We start from the raw sequence: 11,793 nt of genomic DNA on the forward strand, positions 1-11,793 counted from the left end.
TCCCCTCTTTGGATTACTCATAAGATCAAGAGAGTTAATTGCCTAGAAATGAGAAATTTCGCTGATGTATGTCCTTTGGTGAAGGAGCATCAGCAATCACTGTAAATGGGCCAATTACTTTTTTTCAAACTCTTTTATAGAAGCTCCTCAGAAGACGTACTGGAATGGTTTATATATCCAGACCGACTATAATGACACTGACGAATTGAAAATTTTGAGTCATCTGGTAAGGCCATGTCTACTGCCAGATTAGGCCTGGCAAGGAGAAGCCTCCAACCTCGTATGAATTTCACTGTCCTTTGATAGTGGCTAGGCAAATGAGTTTTAGTCAGCTGCCCCAGGAAATCTTTCTCCCAAATCTCCCCCGATATGCACCTGGTCCTCTCGTAGGTGTCTGCCTCTGCCGATGCGATGACATAAGAAGAATCTCCCGGGACAATTTCAATCTTGTCTCCTACCCACTGAACCAAGCATTGGTGCATTGTTGATGGGATGCAATAATTGGCATGGATCCAATCTCTCCCTAGTAGTAGATTATAAGCACCTTTTCCACTGATCACGAAGAATGTTGTCGGCAAGGTTTTGCTGCCGATAGTCAACTCGACGCATATTGCCCCCTTAACTAGAGACACATTTCCTTCAAAGCCTTTAGCATCATATCGGTCTTGGTCAAATCTTGATCCCCTTTCCCAAGTTTCCGATAGACTGCATATGGCATGATATTAATAGCAGCCCCACCATCAACTAATATATTGGTCATCGGCTGTCCCTCAATTCTTCCTTTGACGAACAGAGCTTTAAGATGCTGCCTTTCATTGTCGACAGGCTTTTCAAAGATAGCCGTCATTGGATCTAGAGCCAATTGAGCTATCTGGTCGGAAAAATCCAGCTCATCATCACTGGACGGCGCAAGAAACTCCATCGGTAACATAAATACCATGTTAACATCTGCTGATGGCCCTTTCCCTTTAGGATCATGTTGCTGCTGATTTCCAGATTTATCAGAATTCTCTCCTTTGCTCAAATCTTCTCGTCTTTCGCGCTGCAACCTTCTTTTCTTGTTCTGGTCAACCCTTCTGGACACCATTGCGGCTGTCTTACCGATGGACGATGATTTTCCCTTGACTCCACTCGATAAGTATTAGCATCTCTGCAGAATATGAACTCATCAGGAACTCGTGCATTGGCCATCTCTTCAAGCTCTTCTTGGCTTCTGGGAAAATATCCGCCACGATCACCAAGTCTGTCGTGTACACTAAGCCTGCCCCCAGCCGATCATGAACTGAAACTCTTTCCCTAATCGGCCCATTAAATCGCCGATCATCATTCTGATACTGCCGATTAGATCTATCATACCGATCATAACCATTGCATTCAGGGCAATCTCTAATAGTAGGCAACTTGATGTTCTGTTCCCAACAGTGGATAAAGAACGGGCAATTCCAATGATCTTTATGCCGATTCCACTCTTGTCGGCGTCTTTCTTCTTCCCGACGATAGTCCGCCTGTTGGCGCTAATACCGATCTTCACGTTGCTACCAAATCTCCCGATGCCTTCTATAAGTTATCACAATGCCAGATCGAGGAGTCCTTCCTGAACTAGTCCCTTCCTGAACCAGACCCTTGCCTTTAGCGTCATCGGTAGTAATCTGATGTTGAGGATCCACCGATGCACTTCTTTCGGCTGCTTCTGACGTCAAGACCTTGGTTTTTCCCTTAGCGTCCAACATATTTGTTGGAAAAAGATGTTGATCGATCTTCATCGGCTTCTGAGCTTTAGAATTATCGAACTTGATTCTCCCAGATTCTATAGCCGAGTGCAGCTGTTGCCTGAAAACCTTGCACTCATTTGTGCTGTGAGACGTTGCATTGTGCCACTTGCAATATTTCATCTTCTTTAATTCTTCAGCCGATGGAATCACATGATTGGGTGATAATTTAATTTGCCCTTCCTGAAGTAGAAAGTCAAATATCCTATCGGCTTTGGTGATGTCAAATGCAAACTTCTCTGGTTCCTTATGCCCAAAAGGGCAAGACATCGGCTTCTTATTTTTCACCCACTCTGCCAAGCCGATGACTGGTTCCTCATCAGAATCTGAGCTTGCTGCCTCATCGACAAATGACACCTTTTTATTCCATGCTCTCTTGGGCTCAAAGGGTTTGATATCTTGGTCGGAAATCCTCTGTACCAAGTGACTTAGACTCTCGAACTCTTGAGAAGCATACTTGTCTCTAACATGTGGCAACAACCCCTGGAAAGCCAAATCGGCTAACTGCCGATCGTCTAGAACCAAACTATAGCACTTATTCTTGACTTCTCACAATCTTTGCACAAAGCTTTCAACCAATTCATCATTGCGTTGCTTCAACCTGACCAAATCGGTAATCTTCTTTTCATGAACTCTAGAGAAGAAGTATTTGTGGAATTGCTTCTCTAGATCGGCCTAAGTAATTACTGAGTTGGGTGGTAACGATATAAACCAAGTAAAGGCCGATCCAGACAAAGATGACGAGAACAAGCAAACCCTTAACTCGTCTCTATTAGCAGCCTCCCCACACTAGATGATGAACATGTTAACATGCTCCATGGTTGATGTGTCATCCTGTCCAGAAAATTTAGTGAAATCAGGTACCTTGTACCGATTTGGAAGCGGAATCAGGTCATATGCGGGAGGATACGGTGTCCGATAAGAGTAAGTGTTGACTTTGGGTTTTATCCCAAATTGGTCTCTCATTATTTCAGCTATCTTATCGGCCCAATAAGCATCGGCATCTTGCCGATGAGGCGGTTGTGGATCTGGCACCTGATGATATGCTTCCACGTGTCTCTGAGGTGCACGATCTGCATGGAACATTGGATTAACCATCTGACCACCAATTTGTTGACTAAGATTCATCGGTTGGTTAAACAACCCTTGATTCTAAAATCCAGGTTGGACTAGTCCTTGTTGAAACCCTGCAGCCTGATGATTCTGCTGAGGCATCTGTGAAAAGACAAACTGCCCAGTCCATCCACTATTAACATTCATCGGCATAGGCCCTGCCGATGTCTGGTAATTGGGCATCATCATCGAATTGACATACCCTGGTTGTGTCATAAACCTCTGCTGCATCGGCATTGAATCTGCTGATGCGTTAGGCATCTGGAACGTTGGAGCTTGAGAATTCCTAGTGTAAGGTCTTGCAGTAGTAGTTGTAGTGTACTGGGGACTCTGATTCATCGACGGATTCGGAGGTGCCGATGCCATAGGAGCCTTGCCTGTCACGTCAGCCGCCTGAGATGTTCCGGGACTCTTTGCAATGAACTCTGGGGGCATGCCTGAAAGGTCCTTGTTTGGTTTTGGTAATTGAGTGACAACTTAGGTGGACTAATAGTGTTTATGTGAGATACACAGGAGATTAGTCCACAGGTGATGATGTGATGATGGAGGAGCTCATTGAACATGAGACATGACATGGAGTCATGTGACCAAGGTGGAGAAGATTAAGATGAGGCTTGGCTTGATGGACCGGTTGCAAGAGTGAAGGGCAAGTCGGAGGCTTTGAAGCGAGGGACCGCGTGTGACGGTGAAGCTTGAGCAAGACTTGGCGCCGATGGACCGAGGCAATGGTGAAGAGCAAGTGAGGTCAAGATCGATGAACCAATACGGTCATGTGATGATATGAAGTGGATCATATCATTTGGTGATTGGTTGGTGCATGTGTTGCATCAACATTGGAGGAGATAAAATGGAAAGCGCAAGGCAAAGGTATAACCTAGGGCTTTTCCATTTCACCGGTCATAGGTGTGTAGAGAAGTTTATGACCGGATTTAGGATAGATGGCCGTACTATCAAGAGGGGCAAACTTGTTTGCATATCGGTCATCTAGTGCCACTTGAGTGATCTAACTTTGCATACGTGTTAGGATCGAGTGGCGTGGCAAGTTGAGAGGCTAACTCCTTTGGGAAATGTTTGTGAAAATGCTAACACACATGCACATGGAGGTGTACACTTGTTGGTGTTGGCACACTTTACAAAGGAGGTGGTGTTCCTAGGGTTGAGAGAGGTGTGGGTTTCTCTCTCCCTCCCGCCAAGCTTGCGAGGCGGGATTCGGCGCTTTTGAGAAAAATAAGTGTATATTTTCTATTGCGCCGGTGGGAATTTTGGAGAAGTCGCGGGAGTGTTTTCTCTCTGAGAAACACTCACCGGACGCTAAGTGCGGAGGCACCGGACGCTGGCCTCAGCGTCCGGTGAGCTTGACCCTGCTAGGGTTAAGCACCGGACGCACTCTGAGAGCGTCCAGTGGTTAGCGTCCGGTGTGAGGGGTTTTTGCAACCCTCTCTGCGCACGAGTCCGGTGAGCACCGGACCGTCCGGTGCCCATCGTCCGGTGGTGCTGTGCAGGCGCGCGTGCGAAGTAGCCGTTGGCGGCAACGGTCGACTTCAAACGGCTAGTGACACGTGGTGGTCAGCTGAGCACCGGACGCTGGGTGTTGAGCGTCCGGTGGCTCCCTGTGAGCGTCCGGTGCTCACGTGTTTTGCCCAGTGAAGGGGCAACGGCTAGTTTAGCCCTTGGGGCTATAAATAGAAGTGGTGGCCGGCCTTGGCTGGTGCTGAGCATCCTTGGGACTTAGTGTCCATGCTTGGGGAGTGCTAGGAAGGCCTCTAACTCACTTGTGCTTGCAAGAGTGCGAATCAATAGCGAGTGAGTGATTCTAGTGCGTTGCATTGAGAGATTGCATCGAGTGGCACTAGGTGTTCGTGTTGCAAGCCGGTGGTGCTTGTTACTCTTGGAGGTTGCCACCTCCTAGACGGCTTGGTGGCTTGTAACTCCGTCGAAGCACGCAAGGAGATTGTGCGGTGCTCCGGAGAAGAGATTGTGAGGGGTACGGTGCTCACCCCGCGGGGATCGCGAAGAGCAACTCTAGTTGAGCGAGACGTGAAGAGCGACAAGTGGTCCGGCCGGGTCAAGTGCTAGAGCTTGTGGTAAGCACTCCACGTGGGAGAGTGTGACTTGCGGGTCACCACTAGCAAGAGGACCGGCGGCAACCTTGGAGCTTGTCTCAACGGGGACGTAGCTTGGTGGCAACCAAGTGAACCTCGGGAGAAAATCATCGTGTCAACATTGTTCTTCCCGTTGGTTTGCAAGTCCCTAACACAAGATTGTTCTTACATTCATATAATTGTGCTTGTGTAGTTGCTCTTGTAATTAGTTAGCTTGTGTAGCTTGTTAGTTACCTTCTTGCTTGTGTAGCTAGAAGTAGTTCCCTTTTGTGACTAATTTGGTTTGTGTAACCTTGTTAGTCACTTTGCTTAGTTTGTGTAGCTAAGTAAGTTGTGCTCACTAATTTGGCATTAGTTGCCTTGTTATTGAGCTTGCTAGTGAGCTTAGGCTTTGTGTGGTTTGCCTCACTAGTTTGTGTAGGAGCTCCCCCGGTTTGCTAAGTACTAGTTGCATAGGTTTGTGTGACCTTGCTCCTAGAATTGGTTAGGTGAGCTCTTGCTAAGGTAGCACCTTGCTTGCTTGTTTAGGATCTTTTCAAGGTGCTAGAGAACTTAGATAGAGGGGTGTAGTCTTGGCTAGACCGATAGTTTTAATTCCGCATTTGTTTCGGTTAGCCGACGCGATAAGTTTTAGAAAGGACTATTCACCCCCCCTCTAGTCCGCCATCTCGACCCTTCAATGCCATAACCCCACCAATTGGGAGGAACAGTCCCTGACATCGCCGATGCCAATAGATCTGTGGCAAGCTTGATTTGCCCGTCTGATGTCGATGAATTGGTCGTCATCGGTGTAGATTGCGCATTAGTGATCCCTAATGTGCTTGGAGGAGAAGTAACTTATTACCCGCAATGGCCGTAGTAGCCGATAGAGCCGTAACCAATGATGACCCTGGCTGATGATAGGTAGGACCCACATAATTTGGTGGCAATTGTCCCTCCTTGAATGTTCTAGCTACTGCATTGAAAACCGTGTTGGACAGCACACCAGCTTGATTGATCAAAGCACGGTTAATAGCACTGTCAACCATGTCTTGAAGTTACCAGGATTGGCTTCAAAAGTTATCTGCTGAGGTGCCGGCAATGCTTACTTTTGGATCACTTCGCCACTCCTGTTGATACTGAAGGATTTCAAGCATTGCTGCTTGTATTCCTCCATGGCTTTTGCCATAGCTTGCTTCTGCTCATCTTTGAGATTGGCCTCCGTCACTAGGATGACATTCTCCAAATCGAAATCGGTGTTCGACATGTTGTTCTTGATCTTGAATCTTGTCCCACTGGGCGTGCCAAAAGATGTGTTGGTGCAAAAGCTGATCTGCAAACACAAAGGGCTAATACCCGATTCAAATGTTAAGGCGTGCCAGCCGATTTGACCTTACAATCGACAAAGGTGGTAACTCGAACACTTTGGTCCCGACAACAGCGATGTGCCCGGATGTCACGGCCAAGAGGTGTTCACGCGGAACTCGAGAACACACCGAGTTTGACTCGACGAATTCCTAAGAACTCATAGTAAAAAGAAAATATGACGAAGTCGTCGAAAAAGTAGATGCTGGAATATGAGTAAAAACTTGTGTTTGATTGATTAATAGATATCTCATCACATTGCCCTAGGGTCTACATTTATACCCTGTCTAAAGAGTTACAACCAGACTCGACTAGGACTCAAACTCTAAATTAAACGAAAATCGTATACAAAACGAATTCTAATAACTAAGGAAAACACTAAACTATCCCCCGTAACCGATCGGGACACTACCACGAATCAATCGGCAACCTCCACGCTTTTCTCCAGCATCATCAGCAAACTACCTGTTTACAGTCATCGGCAAACACCTATACTGGTCATCGGCACGAATACGCCACTACTTCTGGACTTGGTCATATCCGGTTGTCTCCCATCGGCAACCACCTTTATCGGTAACTTCCCTACAGACTGGTCACCACTGCTCCATCTGTCGATCCACATCCCATTAATCTCCAGATGCGTATCAAAAGATACGTGTCCAAAAACGGTGTCAACAATCCGTATACAAAACAAACTCTAATAACTATGGAAAGCATTAAGTTATTTCCCACAACCGATCGGTACACCACCATAAATCGATCAACAACCCCTGCACTCTTCTTCATGACCATCGATGAACCACCTCCCATAGCCATCGGCATCCATCAGCACCAGTCATCGGCACGAATCCATCATCACTCCTGGACTTGGCCACACCTTGTTGTTTTCTCATCGGCACCAACCCTCATCAGCAACTCTTCTGTGGACTAGTCACCACATCTCTGTCTGCCGATCTACACCTCATTAACTCCAGATACGTGTCCAAAAATGGTGTCAACACAATGCTAACCAACTCAGCTTCTGAAAGTGTTAAGGTATAACATTGATTCCTGACCTCTTTAAACCTCTGCAAATAATGAAGCACAGGCTCATTGTTCCTTTGTCTCACATCAACTAAATTTGTAATACCCTTTTCCATAACTCTTGAATTAAAGTAGTGATGGAACTTGGTTTCTAGATCTTCCCATCCTTCGATAGAATTATGTGGCAAAGATACAAACCATGAGAATGTCGGTCTAGATAGAGAAAGAGAAAAGAACCTCACTTTGAATGCCAGTTCATCAATAATTTCACCAAGTTGAGCCAAATATTAACTAATATGCTCCATAGTTGATACTAAACCCGCTCTAGTAAATTTAATAAAATCTAGCAATCTATATCTTGGTGGTAACAAAACTTGATCAATCCATTCTGGGTATGGCTTTCTATATGACACCATTGTATTCTTGGGCTTTAAACCAAACTATCGCTGAACCATATCAGTAACTTGGTTCACCAGCTGATCTATCTGAAACAGGTTCCCATGTTGACCATTTGGTTCTGGATACCTTTGGTTCTACATTCTCTGAACATTTGGCTAATATCTAGGGTTTTCATCACCATTTAAAGTATAGTGCTCAGCAATATAATGATAGCCAGGAGGTACTTCTCCAGGTGTCAACCTTCCTTGATATGGTGGAGCGTTAAAATCTCTAGCAATCCTCCAGCTTTGAGGAGCAACTTTTGTAGCCGAATGACCATAGTCCAATATCGATTGTTGCACTAACTGCTGAACAGTGTTGTAGCGTTGATTCACATTTGTAAGTTCTCTAGATACATGATCTCCCGACGTCTGCCCAACAAATGTTTGTCTATTCCTAGGAGAAACAGAATATGTTGGACCTCTATTCTGAATATCCAGACTGAAAGCTTCCTTTATAGCATTACTGATACCATTTAACAAAATTTTATTATAATTAGCCAAGGTTGCTGCCATAGCTTTGCTAATAGTTTCGTACATAGCATTGTGCTGAATCTGGATACTTGGATCTTGCTCCCCTTCCAGAATTACTCTTGGAAAAAGAGTCTTCTGAAATACCTTCTTATCTCTATTTTTACTGAAGGAAAGCAACCACTTCTCCTGGTACTGGTTCACAACAGTCACAACTAATTCTTTCAATTGATCTGGGAGATCATTCAGTGTGACATTGAGCACATTCTCATTTTTCATGTTGTTGAATGATATGTCCCACCAGGCGTGCCAAAAGATATATAGGTGCAAAAATTGGTATCCTATACCAACAATCTCGGGGGCTCCCAAAGGGAGTGCAGGAGCTGAAGTCCTAGACCTCCTGAGCCACAAACACACGAGCTTAGTGAATTAATTTTTGGAGCGTGCCAGTCAATTTGACCTAAAATTGACAATGTAGAAGTACAAATGTCAAATTATGGAACCTGCCGGTTATTGCCAATTGCCAGACAGTTCCGAGATATATGGCTTTGAGAAGCCGTTGAATGAAGGAAATTAACTAGAAAGTTAACCCCATGTAATGATGCAAGAAGATAAACGTTATCAAATATATTGAACAATTGCATCTTACAGATATAAATGACTAGATCGGCTATTTAGCAGATACGTTGCGTATGAATAAGAGATAACTTACGTGCATTATCGTTTTATCTATTAAACAAATAATAATTTTATTAAGACTGGTCTAAAGGCCTGCGGTCTTAATAAATCACTTTCATAATTGTATTATATTTATATTCACCTGGTCTAAAGGCCAGCAGGCTTCAATAAATCCAACATAGATTACTAGTTCATTTAATGCACAAGCGGGTTCATGCACGCGCACTATTTATTTAAGCTTAACTGGATCAACTATTTAGCCGATACAGGGTCCATGAAGCACAAACAAGATCTATCTACTTTGCTATAATCAAATTTAGTTATTATTACCAAATTAATCATAACAAAATAAATATCTCGGACGCACAACATGTAATAATCAAGATCAACCAGTTAACTATCTTATTTTTGCTTAATTATTGTTATTTACTCGAGATCTATGATAAGCGTTTAGATTTGAAGCCCGAGCCAACTCGTCGAATCTTGATTGAGCAGAATATTGTTACGATAAATAAAAAAATTAAACGTCGAACAATATTGATAACTTAATGAATCTATTAGATTGTCAATTTAATAGAGTCGATAACTAATTTGAACCAGTATTCATAAGAGATCGAAGCAATGCAGCCTTACGAATATAATTCAAATCGATAACTAGTTCATAATCAAGCTTGACATAAGTTCGAATGATACAGTCATGACAAACTAAACATGAACTATGACAATATTTATAAGTAAACGGAAGGTCGAAATCAACCGATGCAGCTCGATTTGTTGAAGGTCTCGTCAAGATCTACTTCTACTCCTACACCTAAAGTTGGTGGCCGGAGCCGAAAAGAGTTTGTATTAAGATTGTGTATATTCTTACAAAGATTGGGTTCCTAATATTTATAGTCTGAAGTCCTAATCTCATGTCCTAATATGACTCTTTCCTAAAAAAGGTAATCTAGACTTTAACTTTTCTGTTTTTAATTGAACCCAACACGTTTCCTTCGTCTTGTCGTGTTCCGACATCCTCCTGATCGACTAATTCCACCATGCCTCTTGTTTAGTCAATCCACTTATCCGGCTGTCCCTCTTTCTGCGAAGCAGGCCCACTAGTAGTTTCGTGACTCGCAAAAATTTGGAATTAACACTTACCAGTCTTATTCAAGAGTCGGAAAGGACCTGCTGCTCCGTAGTAAGTATAGTATAGCAAGTCCGATCTTGATCACCCAATCAACTTAGAAAACTCTAGAAGGTTTCTCTCTGCCCACCAAATATATATATATATATATATATATATATCTTTCTTTTCTTATCTTTATCCTTGAATGTCCTTGATTCTCTAGTACACTTCACGTTCTCCTTGAAAATCGATACTCTGGAATACTCCCGGGTGAAAGCTACATCGGTATTCGTGCGCTTGAAGATTTTTCTGTGTGTAGTTAGCAATCTTTTCTAAGGAAAAAATAAAAATTTGAATGTTTTTGGATAGATATAAAAAAGAATATAAAGATAGAAGAGAAAAGAAATATGGATATTTTTCCTATTTGGATTAGGGTTTCTATTTAATACTCAAATAATGGACTATTTGGATTAAGATTAGGATCTACCTCTGAGCACATATTATATATAAATCTAGATCGAAAAAACTCTTCATTATCTGATAGTTGGAGAGAGACTGTCGGGTACCATAATCTGAGATACCCAAAGCAAAGAGCTAAAAACTCCATCCTCCCTTTTAAATGAAATAATAATAAGCCAAAAAAGGCTAAATAGGCACCTCTCACTTCACCCTAGACCTGCACACGCTTAGCCTCGGTAAAGCCAAGCCTCGGTCTACCAGTTTCATCTCGCCCGAGACCCAACCATTAGGCCTCGGACGAGATCGAACCATCTCCGACTCGCCCAACCTGACCCGGAGGCCTCGGGAGTGCTAGGGAAACCTCTGTCCTGCCCAATCCTGGGGCTCGGGCGCCCTTTCCTTATTTGAGCGCTTGAGACCTTTCCGTGATGTCATCTACTAAAATACCATAGTACGATTAGATGGGATGCGGGTCACATCCCAACGCCCGTGTCCGCGCCATACAGAGCAAGGCACAACGAACATTGTGTTATCCACTCCTGTCACTGTACGTACGACCAAGTCCAGAGGTGATGATCAGCTTCATTCTAGGCTCATATAGCCACGCTTCCGTCAGAACTCGAGAGCATGGAACGAGGAAAAAAGGCCTTAGGGGTCAACACAAGACGATGAACAGGGGTCGGCATAACTACTATAGGTACGGACATCCTATCCACAGTGTCGGCATGGCTCGACATGGAGATCGTCAGAGCAACTGTGCCCATACGATGACTTCAATCAGCTACAACATGAGGGATAGAGAACCACACCGTCGCCGTACTACGCCAGGCTTCATCTCCTGCCTCGGATCAAAACCACATCGCTACATACGCATGTATCAGCTGCCTCCCCTCGTGAACTATAAAAGAAGGCAGGGTCCCATTCAAGGGATAGAAGGGACAACGAACACGCAAGCACACCTTTCTCACATAGAGCCGAGACCTAAGATTCATTCGCTCTCTCACGCCCGCTTGTAACACCTACTATAAGCACTTCAGTCCAGGATAATACAAGATCTCCCCCCTCACTGGACGTAGGACATTCTCAGCCCGAACCAGTATAAATTCCCTGTGTTCTTCCTGCATTACCATCCGATTTAGGGCACATAGACACAAATTCACTCAGTGTTAGGACCACGGGTCCAAACACCGACAAAGACGGACTAAAAAAATAAATGGACCAAAAAGTATGATGAAATTTTACTTTCTTATTGTTAGGTATAAATATAGAGGTACAAAAATAGGTTTTAG

This window comes from Sorghum bicolor, chromosome 1, assembly GCF_000003195.3.
Source record: "Sorghum bicolor cultivar BTx623 chromosome 1, Sorghum_bicolor_NCBIv3, whole genome shotgun sequence".
Lineage (NCBI taxonomy): Eukaryota > Viridiplantae > Streptophyta > Magnoliopsida > Poales > Poaceae > Sorghum > Sorghum bicolor.